Raw genomic sequence first — 17,570 nt, 5'->3', positions numbered from 1 at the left:
ATGTTTAAAATCATAGCAATTTCATAGTAAATGGCGAGGAATTAGTTATCGCTTATTCAATTTAATGTATGAGGACAGGGAGGCTCAGCTGTAACCTAAAAGCCATTTGATGAACAACTTGTTTCACTTCTTTCATAATTCATGCTTTGTTTCTTTCACTCTGTAAAAATGTAGCAAATGTCTTTGATCAATTGATTTTTAAGAATTGAATATACTTTTTCAAATAATATTTATTTCAAAGCTTATTTAGAAACCAGGCATTTTTAATACAATTTTGCAGTTTTGGGACTTCCTGAAGTAGTTGCATGTTCATGGAGTTTTTCCTAAGAAATTCTGTCCACCAGAGAACAGTTATTTCAGTTAAATAATTTATTGGCAACTCAGCGACCATAATAACTGACAAAATATGTTGAGACAAGGAGTAGTCAAGTATAGTAAATGTGAAATGTACTGGGAATTTTAGAATAGGAAGAGCATATGCAAGGAAAAATGAAGGATAATACCTATAAAATAATAAGATTATATTTGTTTTTAATATTTTTAAGCTGAAAAACTAGTGATATTTAGGTTAAAAGCAATTTTATTAAAATGTGAGTTAAAACTAAAGGAGTAAAACTATGCTATAACAAAGCTCTATGCAAAAAAAGAAGTATCAGCCTATTACCTTTTACACCTAGATAGGGTGAGAGACAAAAATCAATGAACTGTGAGAGAGTATGCTGTCACTAAATACACAAGATCAATGGGTAACTATAATATAGCCTATATTTAATTTTCCATACAAAACACTCTTCTCTCTAGCAAATCAAGGCAAAACTGAGGAAATTAAATGAAGAGAAAGAAATAAAAGTGCATTCTTAGGTTTAGTGTTTTAACAATCACCATCAGTGACCCAGTTTTGTTTTGTCTTTTTCCCTTCCAAGGAAAGAATCTATACATTACTTCCACAAGTTTTGTATGAAAGTCCCTCAAGGCTACATGTGACAAATGCTTCTTTGGGACAAATGTAGCCTGAGGGCTAGAAAGAGTTTTTAGGGTCCAAAAGCTGAATCTCACATTAATATGGAGAAGTGTCCTATTAGGATGACGGGTACCAGCTATAGTAGAACTTCCTAATGTGTGAAATTATTTTCTGCTGGTATCACGAGCTTTGTCCTGGGCGAACTGGTTTATTTGGAGCCTGCAACTTGTGAAAGCTTCACCTTTTCCATTTTTAGAAAATGTTAGGCAGCAAAAAGCTTTTTGACAAACTGCAGATGCTGCAGAGTTTAATCAGTTTGATTGTGGGCATCTCACTGCCTCTCCTTGTCCCTTATTTTATTTGAACACTAGCAGTTTTAGAAAAATTTTCTGCTACTGGATTATAGTTTTAAGATAAAGTAAAAGGATCTGATTCTGGAAGATTAAATATCTGCCTTCAGGAAAACATCAGCAAGTAACAGCAAAGAAGACTCACAGGAGCTTCAAAATGGTAACTCTCTCTGTCTTTCTGCCGCTCAACGTTTCCAAGTATACTTTTAATGTATAACCGAGCACCCCTCTGTTATCTGGTTAATGGCTGATGTGATATGGTGGTCTGTACTCTGTATGATGCAAAAACAAAGGAGTTAGTGAATTTTTAGTTTGTGTACCTACATTCTGTATGCTGTGAAATAAGTCCTTGTCTCAGTTTAAGGATTTAAAATTATTATTATTTGAAAATATTAACTGATTCACTCCAAATAGTTCTTCATATCAGTGCTTATTTTGGTTTTAATTTGGTTACAATCATTCTGAAAATTAAAAATGGACCACCTAACTTAAGGCAGTGGTCTTTCTAATTCAAACAATTTTATCTCAGTTAACTTCTCTCAAAGGGAAATGAAAAAATATGAGAAGATGGTAAAAAAAAATGTTTAGTTTGAAATCAGGAGCACTTTTTAAAATAAATAACAAAAGAAAAAAATGAAGTAGAGAAAAAGGACCCAAAAGTACAACAATGAAAAGAAAAAAATTAGTAGTACAAAAATAACCAAGAGGGAGTAATCCCTACAGTTTTAACCAATGCATATACTTAAATTGAGTAGTCAGATTATTGGGCGAGTTTATAGTTGAAAATTAATAGCCTCAAAATGATTTGATATTGTAAGATATGGGTATCAGAGAAAGCTATTTGAATGGGATTAAAATGTTCTCTCAAAATTTTTTGAAGTATTGCTATAGAGAAATCTGAAAGATTTGCTAAGTTTACTTATTTATGACAAGAATATCTAGTTGATTGCTTTTATCAGTATCCTTTGGGGTTTTTTTGTATTATTGTATCACATTAAGAATAAATTGTGAGAAAAACTGCAGTCACCAAAGATTGCTTACATAATTGTTTAGAAGGAGATAAACCTGCCACGAGACTGGTTTTAACAGAGACAATTTAGATGATTTCTCATTATTTGTTTCTCTCCTATGATTTTATGACTTAATAATTGTAGCTGGTATTTTAAAAGCAGAGTTCACAATTGTGTCTATTATTATTGTGCCAGTCCTCCAAGGAGAATAGAAAGTGTATAGACTTTCGTTTCTTGGAGTCTCTACTCCATGGGGCTTATGTCTCCAGTGGTGGTGTCATTAATAAAAACAGAGGCTTCAAAAGTTAAAAATACCTGGAGAAGAATAGTTCACATCCTCTCCACCCTAATGGTCTATATTTGCATATTTTACCTGAGCAGTGAGCTGAAATTTACTGATTACATTTATACATCTTTACATTTCGACTTGATATGATGCTTTGGAGTCTTCTGCAGTCTGATTGTGGCAATTTTGATTACCCATTCGGAAATGAATGTCTTACTGATCCAATCCCATCGGCTAGAACAGTTAGTAGAAAATCATTTCATAACAAACAAAAAACTTCTCCAGATATTATTCTTTTCAGTTAGATGTTATTTACTTGTTCCCTAAAATTGTATAGTACCGTGAAGGATTTATTATGAGATTAAAACAAATCAACTACTTATTCCATTAGTGTTGAATTGTTCTTTTCTTCATTTTATAGTCAGAGAAAATCAGCTTTTACTCAAAAAAATGGCTTTCTGACTAAGTCTTGTCTGCCAATTCCCTGAATTCCAGCTGTACTAAGGTAGACAGGCCACAAAAAGAGGCCTTTCGAAAGCGGACATTGCTTGGCTGTGCAAAGGGGACTTTTGTCTCTGACATTCTGTTTGCTCTACACCTTTGGCTTCTGTGCACTTTCTGTTGTATTGTTGAATCAGTGGGGCTACACGAAGTGGTACTATGCTAACAAATGATTTCAACATCTAGGTGGCTTTATAATAACAAAGTTGACATATTGCACTTTTTGTATGTCCATCATGGGACAGTTTAGGCTATGCTCCATCATTCCAAATAAAGAAGCAGACCCTATCTGAGATATACTAATCTCATGACAGAAGAAAAGAACAAGGGCAGAACCATGAGCTGGCTTTTAAAGCTTCTGCTCAGATGTGGCACATGTTACTTGCAGTTACACGTCATTGCCCAAAACAAGTCATATGATTATGTATAAAGTCAAGGATACTGGACTCTAATTCTCCTACAGGTGCTGGCCCAGCAGGGAGTAGCAGCACTCTTGACAATAATACAATCTACCAAAGTCTAGTCACAAATATTCCCTTCCCTCTCTTACACACGCAAAAGTCCCATCTAATCACAGCATCAGATTCAAAGGCTAGAACCTCATGATAGCCCAGATGAGGATCTTAATCTGAAGAACTAGGAGTTAAAAGGACCTTTTATATACTCTATCCCTCTCCTCCCAGCCCCCACCACACACACACACACACACACACACACATTTCTAACACATGACGGAACAGCAAGATACTTTTAATCAGAAAGGGGAAGAAATGAGGCACAAAGCAGTCACTGTGTAGATCATAGCAACTCTGAAATGATAGTGGGCATGACCCTCTCCTGATTATGGGGAATGTTTTGAATTAGTCCCCAGGTCTGAGGCCTGTGAGCCATTGCCTAGCGTATTATTCTCCCTCACCTTTAGCTCTGGCCTCTGGCAAATCTTTGTCATTATTCTCCCTCCTTGGCATTCTCTGGAGAGGGCATTGTAGAACACTACCCCCTGCAGGCTAACCAGATTTCTTCTCTTAATTTTACTGCTAGTACAAATTTGGGAGACCTAAAGTTTATTTCAAATCTTGGACACTCACATTTTTCTTTTATTTCAGGCTGATGGTTCATTTGGTTGTACAACTTTCTTAAAACATAGTAGGCTTTTTATTTCTAGTATTTTATTTTATTCATCACAACCATGCACCAACAACCACACCCGGGATTTTCACTCCAAGCCTAGATACCTTGAGCTTACTGGGCTTCTAGAAGACTCATATCCCTTTTTTATTCTATTTTTTCTGAGCTGTTCTGACCAAAGGAAAGTATTTACTAGCTACTACCTTAATTAGTGCAGAGATTTTAACAAAGGAGTGAAAGTCACATCCTTGATTTGCTCTGTGCTACGAGCTGAGTTGTAGTCAGCTTTTGTGACTCAAACTTTTCCACAGTTTTATCCTTTACCAGTTAGAGACAAGAAACTTCCACCTTTCAATGCTGCAAGGCCTATAATTTCCAGAAAAATCTCTGTTTCTGTTGACTTTGCTTACAAACTGGCCTATATGAACCTAGGCCTGACAGTAACTCAGAGGCACAGCTAGTTTAGAACATTATCTACTTCCCACGTTATTGCAGTTCACAGCTTTACCAAATGCTTCTCCATTGCCTTACATGAGTCACCATCTTTCCGACCTCCAATAAATAGTTTCTTATCACCTACTGTTTGATCTCAAAGCTGATACCATATAATTTAGATTTTTGTTACTATAGTACTTTATTTCACAGCACCAAATTCCATCTCAATTAGCATAGGCTAAGTTATGCTGAGGTTATTAATAGCCCTACAATAAGAATAAAAATTTTTATATCACTTACATTATACACATATATCTTCTGTGATGGTTTCAGCTCTGCTCTGTTGTTTTGTACGCAAACGTAAGAATTAGCTTGTTTCCCAGGAAAAAGAGTGATGCAGAACCACACTGTGGCCCCTATAGCTTCTGCTCAGACATAGCCCATGTCCTTTCCACTCACATTTTATTTGCCAAGCAAGTTATGTTGTCAAGCCTGAGGTCAAAGGAGTGGGAAGTATCCTCCTGATGTGGAGGCACACTCCATAAAATTTCTACATTTTTTGCGTTTAATAAGGCAATCTTACACATTTTTCTTAGAAGAGACAAAGCTTGAAGGTTGTAGAATTTGGAGTTATATGACTGAGACCTGCTTACTGAGTACACAGCAGAACCTCCTTATCATAACGTTCTTTCACTTTCTGCAACTTCAGTTAGTTGCGGTCAAGCACAGTCTGAAAATATTAAATGGAAAATTCCAGAAATAAATAACTTGTAAGTTTTAAATAGCCGGCCATTCTGAGTAGCATGATAAAATTTCATGCCACTCCTCTCTCCGTCCCACTTGGGACATGAATCATCCCCTTGTCCAATGTACCCATACTGTGTACACTACCTGCCTGTTAGTCATTTAGTAACCATCTAGGTTAAGAGATCAACTGTTGCGGTATCATAGTGCTTGTGTTCAAGTGACCCATTTTTACTTAATAAAGGCCCCAAAGCACAAGAGTAGTGATGCTGGCAATTCAGATATGCCAAAGAGTAGCCGTAAAGTGCTTCCTTTAAGTGAAGAGATGAAAGTTCTCAACTAAATAAGAAAAAAAATTGTATGCTAAGATCTACGGTAACTTATCTTACAGTATATTATTATAATTGTTTTATGTTATTATTGTTATTGTTGTTAGTCTCTTACTGTGCCTAATTGATAAATTAAACTTTATCATAGGTATGGATGTATAGGAAAAAACAGTATATATAGGGTTTCAGGCATCCACTGGGGGTCTTAGAATGTACCTGCCGTGGATAATGGGGGTCTACTGACTAACATGCCAGTTGCTTGATGTTTTTGAGTAATCACTTTTTGTTTTTATTTTCCTAATGGAGCTAATAATGCTGATGTTGCTTATAAACACTTGTCTCATTGATATAACTAAAATGAGCATAATATAGATATCTGGTTCATTAATATATTAGATACTCATTGGGAAAAAAATAGAATGCCTTGTAATATGCAGTGTACAAGGTTCCTAAACATATGCCTGTGATTTTTATTTACCTAATATTTTCAAGGAATTAAATCATAGATTTATAACAATCTCTGTCTTAACTAAAATTTTGCTTTTTATCTAATTGCAAAATTAGATAGATTCACTCAGTGAATTCTGAGAGTTTTAATAAACACGACTATCAAAATGTCTTAGGCCAGGTCTAGAATGAACACGAGAAGCTATGGGACACACTTTTGAAGGGTAGAAAAGTTGGTTGTTATATTTGTGAAAAAGACTCTCTCCTTACTCATCATAAGCACGCAACTGGGAACACAGCATACACTTCTAGACCTTTCTATCACAAACTCACTCATCAAGCACAGTTTTATCTATTACCTTAAGTGTAAGAAAAACAAAACAGTTTTTTAACATGCAATTTAAAGAATGAAAGCTTACTGTTAAAATATTTGAGATCACAGGAAAGGACAATAAGTAATTAATTTGATTTATTCCCAAATAAGTGTGAGTCATTATTTTTGTTTCTACAGAATTGCAAAAATAAATAGCTTAAGTGAGAGGACTTATAAACTTATAGTTTCATTCTCCATAAAATTTCTACATTTTCTACTCTCAAAATTGGATTTTTTTGATGTAGACAGCAATAGAACTTGAGAGAAAATAAGTATTCAAAAGTATATTGCAGCTGATATTCTATAAAAATAATGATAAATTGTTATTTAATTACATGAATACTTAATTAAGGTCCAGCGTAGTCAAATAGACCTGATATTTTATTCATAATGTTTCAAACATATACATGGCAAATAACTTTAGAATAGGAGGTATTGCAAATATCAGGAAGCTTCAAAAAAATGTTTGTACCAATAATGTTTATAACTATGATTAAGAAATAATAGAAAGATTCCAAGCCTTCTAAGGAATCATATATATTCAGAACAAGGAATTACATATATTTAGAATAGGTGGAGCGCTTATGTTCAGAAGGAAATAGAGACTCCAGAAATTTTGGTGGTACTAAGCACTTGGGTGATTTAAGTTTAAAGTTTATCTAATTAAAACATAACAAAGTATGCACAAATCAGCTAAGGATTCTCCAAAGAGAGAGAGAGAGAGAGTGTGTGTGTTTGTGTGTGTACACACACATGCATACATGTGCATGTGTTTTGCATATATTATATATTAATAGTGTATATTTTACAAAGTGCATATGAATTAAATATATAATATATACACTATGAATGAAAGTTTACAAGATAGCATTATTAACATATGAGTAAACTCAAACATTTAAGCTGTAGGTGATTAGTTCTGTAATAGTTCATAGAATTTCTGTTTATTTTCAAAGCAGAAATTGATTTCAGTGTAATTTTTTTAAAAAGCTTTAGGAATTATCTGTTACCATTGGGGTTCTTTCCATGACCTTTTAATGACCTAAAACTGTCCCAAGAAATTTGTGCAGGCTGATTTAAAGTCTGTCGACAAAGACACTGGGAAGTTTATTTAAGGAGATAATTGTTCAGAAGAGCCTTAAACTAAGGACAATGCTTTAATTTTCTATTTGTATATACTTTGTAATCTCATTGAAAAGTAAAATGATGAAGTTACTTTGTAATCTCACTAAAAAATAAAAATGATGTTTTAGATTTAGGTCTCTGTGCTAAATTTGAGACAATCAATGACAGCTTGGAGTTTAGAAACTGCTTACTTGAAGGAGAGATGCCATGCAAATATTTTGATCAGATTATGCTTATTTTCGGCCTATGTCAGAACTGGTCTAAGACCGGATGATACAAACCTGTTTTACGTCTTTTGAAGCCCTGGGTGTCATTTCTTTCTTTTGGTCACCTCATCTCATAGCATTTCAAATATATTAAATTTAGCTTTGTCCCACATTAAGAATTTTTTTATTTTAAAAATTTGAAAGAACTTCACATACTTGCCCTTTTATTTCATTATCATTTTCCAGGATTTTTTTCAACAACTACTATGCATTTTGGAGGATACTTGGTGAGTAAGAGAATCTTAACTATCAAAAGTTTTCAATTTAACAATTAATAAAGCTGAGAGGTTAAATTTAACAAGCATTTAGTTAAGTATTCCTTAATTTCTGATTTGCATCGTTTTTCATATTCTGGAAGCCATTTAATTTTTCACAACTTAAATATTTTTCTGGGACCTTGAAAAGCGTATGTTTTTTCCCTGAGGCGTTTGCTTTAGCGCTTAATGACATATCAGCCTCAGTTGTGTGCACCCTAAGTCTTGAGGATGCATCTTTAACACTTTGTTCATAGACTTGGGGCCCTGAACACCCTGTAGTCTGACTTGGATTTTTACTTCTATGCTTCCTAAGCATTCAGGACATACGACCATCATTATATTCATCACATTATACTGCAATCATTAATTTAGTTGTTTGACTCTCTCTGTAACATAAAATAAAGGAGGAGGGAACACATTCATTCAATTATTCAAATATGTACATTCATTCAAATATATACATTCACTTAATATACTCATTATATAAATTTGAATGCTACCCTTTGCCAGGCATTGTTCTCTTCAGTTGGAATATAGGGGTAAAGAAAAAGCAAGTGTCTGCTCCCTGGAGGTTCTATTTTAGCTGCATGCCTAATTTAATTTTGCACCTAAAGCATTGCCTGACATAGTGGATATGTTTAATAAATACTTTTAAGTGTATTAATAAATGAATAAAATATGGAAATTGTGTAATTAAACATAAGAACATTTGAACTTACTTAAATTTACCCACTTTACTACAATTTAGATATTCAGGACAACACATATCTTCAAGATATTTGAAATGTAATACATCTACTAATTCTAATCAAAATGAGTTGGAATTCTGTATCATAGATGAAATTAAACCCAAATTGATTAGTTTTTATTTTATTCATATTTACTTCTCAAATTACCTCTTCTTCTCACTTTCTCATGAAAGACAGAGAGAAGGGGAGATGGAGGCAAGAAAGGAGAAAGAGAGAGAGAGGTTAAATTTGGAATGAACTTTTCTAGAAATATTAATGACAGTTTTAAGTTTTTCCAATCAATTTGCTATGTTATTTTTAAAGAAAATGACCAATTTAAGTTTCAATTCAGCCAACTCCTAGTAAATCATTGCTTAGTGAAAACAAGTACAACAGAAAGTAGAATGTTACATTTCTTCTTGGTACATCCCTGTAGAAACTAGCAGACATCAGATTTATCAAAGTTACAACTCCTTTAGAGTTTCCAGGAGAACACCAGGATCAAAGAAAAGAAATAGATAAGAGAAAGAATTACAATTTGCTTGCAATAGGAGTTTCTCATTTAAGTTTCACTTGTTACTATCATTTTAGAACAAGTTAAAATTATGCTGGTTAGGAATCTTTACCTGACACTAATGGAACCTCTTTTGATAGATTTTGTGTTGGAAAATTATATGGTGTGAATTGAAAAAAGGAACTCTCAGATATTTTATATCTGCAGGTGCCTGCTTGGCTCATGTAATCTTCCCAAAGATAGGGGGAAAAACTCTTCTGTGCCAGAAGCTTCTCTACATTATCAGAGAAGATGTGTGTTTTCATTCTGTCAAATAAATATATTTTAGTCATAGTTATAACTATTGAATTAAACAATACTATATGTGTTAGAGGAAATTTTTTTGATCAACATGATGGTTGCATTGTGGTCAATTTGAAAAAGAGATAAATGAAGTAGTAAAACTTCCATTGTGTTAAGTAAGCTGTTTTAATTATATTATCTTTAGCTTTTTTTTTTTTTTTTACAGTAATTTGATTTGACCAATGTGTTATTGTTAACTAGAAAATTGTGTTCATAGCATGGATTTTACCAATGTTTGTTGTATATTTCCTTATCAGTTCAAATTTGTTTTTGGTTATGACCATATCATATTTTGCCTCTCCACCTCCCTCCTATCACTCTTCCTTCACTCTTTACTCACTGACTTTATTGCTGTTTCTGGAATATCTGTGCATAATCTTGCCTCAGGGCCTTTGTATGTATTGCTCCTTTGATCTTGAATACTCTTTCCCAAGATACCCACATAGTTTCCTCCTTCAGACCTCAGATAAAATGTCACCAACTCAGAGAGGACTTCCCTGACCACCCCAAGCAAATTAGTACCCAATCACCTTCTAGCCTCTTATTTTATAGTGCTTACCATTGCCTGACATTGTGTTATGAATTTGTATATTATTTGGCTTATTGTTTGTATAAAATTTATGCGCTTTAATTTGTGTAAAAGTTATGTGCTAAAATAGTGCCTGGCACATAGTAATTAATAAATATTTATTGAGTTAATGATAAATATCTATAGGAGTTATAGACAAACAAACCAGTTAAAGTTTATTGAGCTGTTCATGAAACAGAACACTTGTAACATCAGGATAAGAGAAAAGTCAAAAATATAAAAAACAGTCTTTATATTTGGAACAAAACTTCCCTTTCTTTAGGCTTGCGGTAGTAGAAGTCCAGGGGAGATCAGAATGCTGACGTATTCTGATCCACTCCTCTGCTGGCCTCTAGGTCTTCATATGCAGAAGATTCAACCACATTCTAGGAGGCTACCATCAGTGGGGCTCAAGAGATTGGCAATGTGCTCAGAATAAGTTGACCTCTAGACTGGCCATAAGATGCCTTCTGTGTGAGTAAAAAGGAAGCCCACATGTGGTGTCTACAGGCCACCACTGATGGGGTCAAGGGAGAAAGACAACCCCTGTGCTAGCCTAAAGTTGTTCATCAGAAGTCAGGAGGAATTCACACATCCTTTGCTGGGTCAGAGAGCACTGTCATCCCTGAAACCCTGAACGCTCCTGACAAGACCTCACAACCACCTCTCTGGCCACACTGATACTCACAGCCTCATCACTATGGTTTGTCTTGGGAAAATCAGGATTTGACTTGTCATATCTGCTTTCTTGTTTTATGTCAATGACCAAAAGGAACGCAGAACTTCTAAGTTATTCCTGATTCTCAAAACTTTCCTCCCCATTCTGGAATCCTCTCTGTTTCCTGATATCCTTTCACCACGCTCTCTGGAACTCACCAACAAAGCCGCTTTATCTTCAACCACTTTTTGTATTTTCCCCTTATCTTCTCTCTAAATGACGCCTGATTCTTCCCTGATGACTCTGCTTCTCATGCCAGCTTTCAAGAGATGCCTATTTCCCTACCACACCATTGCCATCACTGAGATTGGAGGTGGGATAATGTTCTCTTTGCTCCTTAATGTCACATCCAGAGCAGTTTCTTTCCTCCTCTCTAAAACTGCCCAACTGTGATCTCATGAATTAGTAGATACAACTTGCTATACCTCTTTATAGAAGTCTTCCACCAACCTCTGGTCACTTCCCCACTTCCTTTAAGATTTTAGCTTTAGGTTACTGTCACTCTCTCCAACTCCATTCTTGTCATATAGTATGCTAATTTCAGTATCCACATAGATGAGTCTTCAAAAGCACTAGCCTCTGAGTTACTTGACTCCTCTCCCCGAAAGACCTTGTTTTCCACTTTATCAGTGCCATGGAATAATTTCACCATCTTGTGATGCATGTATCTGAGGAATATTTAACATGATATTAACATTTGAGTTTCAATGTTTGCATATATGCCTGGGGTAATAAATTATCTGTTTATTTACCTATACACGTGGCATAAATTCTTTTACTTAAATCAACTCTTTAAATTTTCTTTAATCCTATCACATAGAAAGGGATCCAACAAAAGCATGCTGTCTAAATGCATGTAAGATAATATACTCTGTTTCTCAAAAATATAGTAATATAAAAATATTCTATAATTCTCAAAGATTTGCAGTCAAAAAAGGGACTGCAAATAATTCAGAATCTATATTACTGTAGTTTTTATTGACTTAAATAAGATTAATGTTATTTAATAAGGTTAATACTCAGCTAATGACTCTCCATTGCATAATTTTTTGGCTAAATTACATGTTTTCCGAAATGAGATAATGTTAAGTCTTTGGTGCAGATTTGAATTGTCTTTATTTTGTTTTCTAAATTGTTTTAATTATTTATTCAAATATGAAATAGTGTATGATCAACGTTACAAAGCATCTATTTTAGTAAAATAAAATTATTCAAGGTATGTTTTTAATCTCATATTTGAAAAGATTCAGTTATTTAAAATTTCTATTTACTTTTCATGTATGCTATCTTTTCTTTATTCAGGAAAAAAACCCACTTTTGTTAAGGTGAAATCTGGGTGCATGCTAGCAGTGCCATGAAATTCCTGCTTAGTTGAGTTGTTGACGTGAGTCTTTCATCAGCAGCAGTGAAAAATGTTAACGACATCAAAACGTTATGGACAAATCAATAAGAGTGTGTTAGAATTTCCACTAATTCTCAGATAAATCAGTTATTCTTTAGCACAGTCAGAAGCTGAATAATGAATTACTTCAGAATACCTCAGATCCAATTAGTGATTACCAATTGTAATTTGTTTGAAGGAGCCAGAGTGAAATGTTTGTCAAATTCAATGTCTGCCTCTTCTAATAGCTTTTTCCTTCCTACATTACATTCTCCCATGCAAAGTATTAAGGTTGTTTGAAGAAATTTATACTGACTTTTAATTTAGTGAAGCACCTGTTAATTGATTGCTAATTGTTTGGTTTATATTCTAAGAATGAACTTGTTTATTTTTATAGGGTACTTAAAGTGTCAAGGTATTTAAAATAACCAGTTGGACTAAACAAATGTACCTCAGGAATTAAGAATTTTTCCTGGAAGGAGGTAAGAGATTTCAAAATATGAACACGTTTGCATGTTACTAAGTTTTGGTGAAAATTTAGATATACTAGTACATTTCTTTGGCATATAATTTAGAAGATAATATTTAAATATTCAGGGAACTTTCTGTTTTCACTTATATAGTTTTCTATTCTATGGAATGATTTGGATATATGAGAGGGCTACAACATTTCAAAAAAATAATTTGTAGGGAAGCCACATTGCCACTTCAAAATGTGGATAGCAAATGTTTGGCTTTTTTTGTCTTCCTACTTAGGAATTAGACTGGGTTGGCCATGTTCCCCTGGAGCCACAGAGCAGAGGTAACTGGTGTGGGGGAAGATTGCCATCCAGAAAGATCTTTTGGTTAGGCTGGCCCTTCTACATTTCCCGGACCACATATGGTTACTATCAACTAGAATCCGTGCAAAAGCTTGAGTGCCAAGCACAGAGGGAGGAGTCAGTTTTTAGTGGGTTACCCTATCTTAATTTTGACCTGAGATGTGAGACTGAAATTTTACGCTTAAAGTAAATACAGTTAAGAAATCTGAATGTATACATATATTACTTTTTAAGTCCTCTTTATTCCTAAAGATTCCTTTCTGAAGTAGGTAGAAAATTTAGCAGTTATTAGGTTTACCATTCCACTGTGTTATATAAATTGCTATTAGAAGGAATAAACAAAGGAATTAAAACTTAAAGATATATGAGTAGTGTATGGGACTGGTAAGAAAAGAAAGACTGAATTTAAATGTTTTTTTCCCTTATGGATTTTTGAGTAGAATAAAATTCATTTATCAATTTTATTTTGATTTTTATTTTAGTAAAACTATAGAGTTCCCAATTTTATTGAGTCTCTTTGGATTTAGTTAGATGATTCTCTCTATTTAATGTGAAGAAATGCTTTTTTCCCTAGGTTTTTCATATTTAGTGTCCAGAAAAATAAGATTTTTTGTGAAAACTATTTATATTATAATTGCTATATGTAAACATCACTTACATACACAAATCACTTATGACATAAGGTGAAAATTCACTGTTTTGAGATCTACATTGAAGTTGTTACTGTTAATATCAGGTCAATATATATTTTTAATTTTTTACAGGGACATGTCTCATATCTTTAGTATTGGTAGGGCAGTAAATACTTCAAAATGTGACTCTAGTGTTGCCAGTTCCCCGATACATGCATATACATATATATACATCTATTATAAACATATATACACTTATATATATGTGTATATATATATATATACACTTATATATACATACATATATACACTTATATATATGTAGCCATTAATGGGCTAGAATAATATTTAGCCTTCCACAACACTAATTTCCTGGATGCTATTTTTCATTAGTGCATCATACGCACAAATACTAAACATTTGCTTTCTTTTTCAGCAAATAAGAACCTTCTGATTTTCCAATTACAGTTGCCTCATAGGGCACCAATAAAAAAGGCCAGGTTCACAAAGTGAATATCCTGGGCACTAATTAAAATCTGTTCCAAATTTATAAAGGCCAAAGTCATACATAGACTTGGTTTCAACATCATTGCCCTCATTGCCTTTTAAGGTATACTTGAAAATCACGCCAATTTTTCAAAATTAGTTTATAAAACCCTCAACAGTCCACATGGATGAGTCTTAAATCACTGAATATAATTAACAATGTATCCATCAGGTTGAAATGGGATAGTGAATAGTAGTCAACTAATGAATATTTATAGAAGTTGGAGTAGCAAATTTGACTAAAATCTGATGAAATTTACTTCCAGATACTCCACCTAACAGAACTATTGGCAGAACTGAATTTATGCTTCTAGACTTTGAATAATTCAAATACAAACTAGGGTAGATAAATATAAGCTTGTTGGAAAATGTGATCTGGCCATACCAATTGGGAGCCTTGAGACCTGTTTCTTGTCAATGTCCATTTCAGTGACAGAGCTGCTCTCTCTCTTGGTTTCTCCCTTTATATTAACATAGATAACTTGGAGGAGAATTATTGGCATGTCAAATGTGTTATGATATATTTAATATAAATAATTACCTAAAAGAGTAGATAATATATTTTGCTTGTCCTGCTAATTTTGTTATTTAATGGCTTATTTGCTTAGGGAATGCCAAGATCCATGACACATTTTTTTCCCTCTCCTGAATCTGAGAATGGTTCTGCAATTATTGACTGTTTCCTAGACATGGCTTCATATATGTTTGATTCTAAACAAATTCTAGATTGAATATATATAATACCTTACTAGGAAGCTCATGACAAAGATTTCAGGCATTCATTAAAAAAGTAGAAGGCAATTAAAAAAGACTGTAGTTTAAAAGGATGTACTGATTTTGGAAGAGATAAAAATGAGATAAAATGCCACATTAACTAAAAAGGAAAATTGAAAATGTGTGGATGAGAAAGAAGAAGAAGATACAAATCAATATGCTAAGAAGATCGAGTAGTATGTATTAATTTGGTATTCCATTCAAGGTTCATAATTTTATGACTATTGAATAACTTTGGTCTCTTTCATAAGGAAGTGGTCTCATATACTAGAATGAAATTACACTTCAGAACTCACATAGTTCTGAATTTCTAAGCTGAATCACTGTGTGACATTGATAAAATTCCTCTGCCTTATTTAATATTCTCATTCATCTATTGGGATTAGTGATATCTAATTTTACTTGCTTACAATCTTTACATATTTTGAAATATTGTGTGATTTTTGAAAAATTGAATTTTGTAATGTACAATATAGTTTTCCTTTATTTGAATACTTTTCAAACTACCTTTTCCTTATTTTATTTTTCAAAAGGATTTTACTTTTTATGGTTAAGTATGAGTCTTATATTTTTACTCTATATTATAATCTTTTTAGGTGAAAAATATTTTTTCTTCTTTATGCCTTCCCCTACCCTGCAGTTTAAGGGACAGACAATATTTATTTAGTTAGTGACTGAAAGAAAAAATAAGAACCTTTTTAGGTGAGGAAGATTTGCCCTGAGCTAACATCTGTTGCCAGTCTTTCTCTTTTTTTTGCTTGAGAAAGATTGGCTCTGAGCTAACATCTATGCCAGTCTTCCTCTATTTTGCATGTGGGTTGCTGCCACAGCATGGCTTTATGAGTGGTGTATGTCTGTGCATGGGATCCAAACCCTCAAACCTATGCAGCTGCTGAAGAAGAGAGCGCCAAACTTACCCGCTGTGCCACTGGGCAGGCCCCACGAATGTTTTTATATAGATATGTGGCTGGTGAATTGAGTTGAAACAAAACCATTTAAAACAGATAAAATTCTCGGGGCTGGCCCCGTGGCCAAGTGGTTAAGTTCACGCACTCTGCTGCAGGCGGCCCAGTGTTTCATTGGTTCGAAACCTGGGCACGGACATGGCACTGCTCATCAAACCACGCTGAGGTGGTGTCCCACATGCCACAACTAGAAGAACCCACAACAAAGAATATACAACTATGTACCGGGGGGCTTTGGGGAGAAAAAGGAAAAAAATAAAATCTTTAAAATATATAAAATTCTCTAACGGATGTCAGTGTTTAAGAGGGAAACAACTTTTGTTTCAAAAGAAGAATCATTTTAACTCAGTATGTTCACCTATTAATTTAGCTGTTATTTAATTTTTATTTTTAAATAGGTTCTCTTAGCTTATAGGATATTAATATTTTAACTTGTGTTGTAACCACTTCTAAGATTTTTCAAGGATTTAGAATATCTTTTCTTTATCAGAGAATTCCCTAAACATTTTTTAAAGAGAGAAAGATTGCTCAGGTGTGCTAAGAAAATCATTCCGGAACTGAGCGCACACTCAGCTTTAGTAACAAGAAACTTTGGTGACCTGAGCAACTAGCAAGCTCTCACCTCATTGCCTTGGCTAGATATTAGCGCCCACAGGGTCAGAAAGAGTGCCTAAAGGTGTGGCTTTGCTCCCAAAATAATCCAGCGCATGCCTAACCTCTGCACCCAGTGAGTGTGGTATCCAAATGGCCATGAGTAGAAGAATGTTACCTATCTCTTTGAAAAACCTCAGCCTGCGTGTTTCATAAAACCTACTTCAGTTTCAGACTGAATCTTTATTTTTCCATCTAATAATTCCTTCTTCCCCCAAACTGTTCTGTTCTATTTTTTTATTTTACCTTTGATAATCTGTACTAAATGTTTTTAGATTCACAGAATTTATGAGCCAGAATGGACTTGCGAGATCATTTCATTGTTTACATAAGCAAACTAAGGCTAAGATAAATTTAATACAAGTTACAGAGACCAAGAACCCAAACTTCAAACTCTAATTCTGGAGTTCTTTTCTTTATATCATAATATCTTGCTCTCAAAATATTCCGTTTGCTGGACTTTCTTCCTTATCATTTTAGGATTATCTATTGACAATTTACATTATTTATCAGCATTGTCTGTAACTGTAATTTGTAACCGTGTGGGCAAAATAAAGAGGTAACATCCTCTTTTTCCACAAACAAAAGACTGTCAGTGGGTAAAAATAATTTAGCAGAAAGATTGGGTAATAATAGAAACACATGCATAGCACACTACCTCAGGGAGCAACCCCGTTTAGGGAATAACATTTTACAGCTGGCTAAATATTTCTTGATA

General features: G+C 33.9%; 1 protein-coding gene across 2 annotated transcripts in view; it reads left to right on the top strand.

Annotated features, from left to right (window-relative positions):
* Positions 1 to 17,570, top strand: part of SEMA3A (semaphorin 3A) — a 451,042-nt gene that overhangs the window by 124,881 nt on the left and 308,591 nt on the right. For both annotated transcript variants that reach the window (XM_070264479.1, XM_001491234.5), the window contains one exon: positions 12,861 to 12,945. The gene's annotated coding sequence lies outside the window, so the exon portion shown is untranslated. The remainder of the gene's footprint in view (positions 1 to 12,860; positions 12,946 to 17,570) is intronic.

Source organism: Equus caballus, chromosome 4, assembly GCF_041296265.1.
Source record: "Equus caballus isolate H_3958 breed thoroughbred chromosome 4, TB-T2T, whole genome shotgun sequence".
Taxonomy (NCBI): domain Eukaryota; kingdom Metazoa; phylum Chordata; class Mammalia; order Perissodactyla; family Equidae; genus Equus; species Equus caballus.
This window is presented reverse-complemented; position numbering and strand designations above follow the sequence as displayed.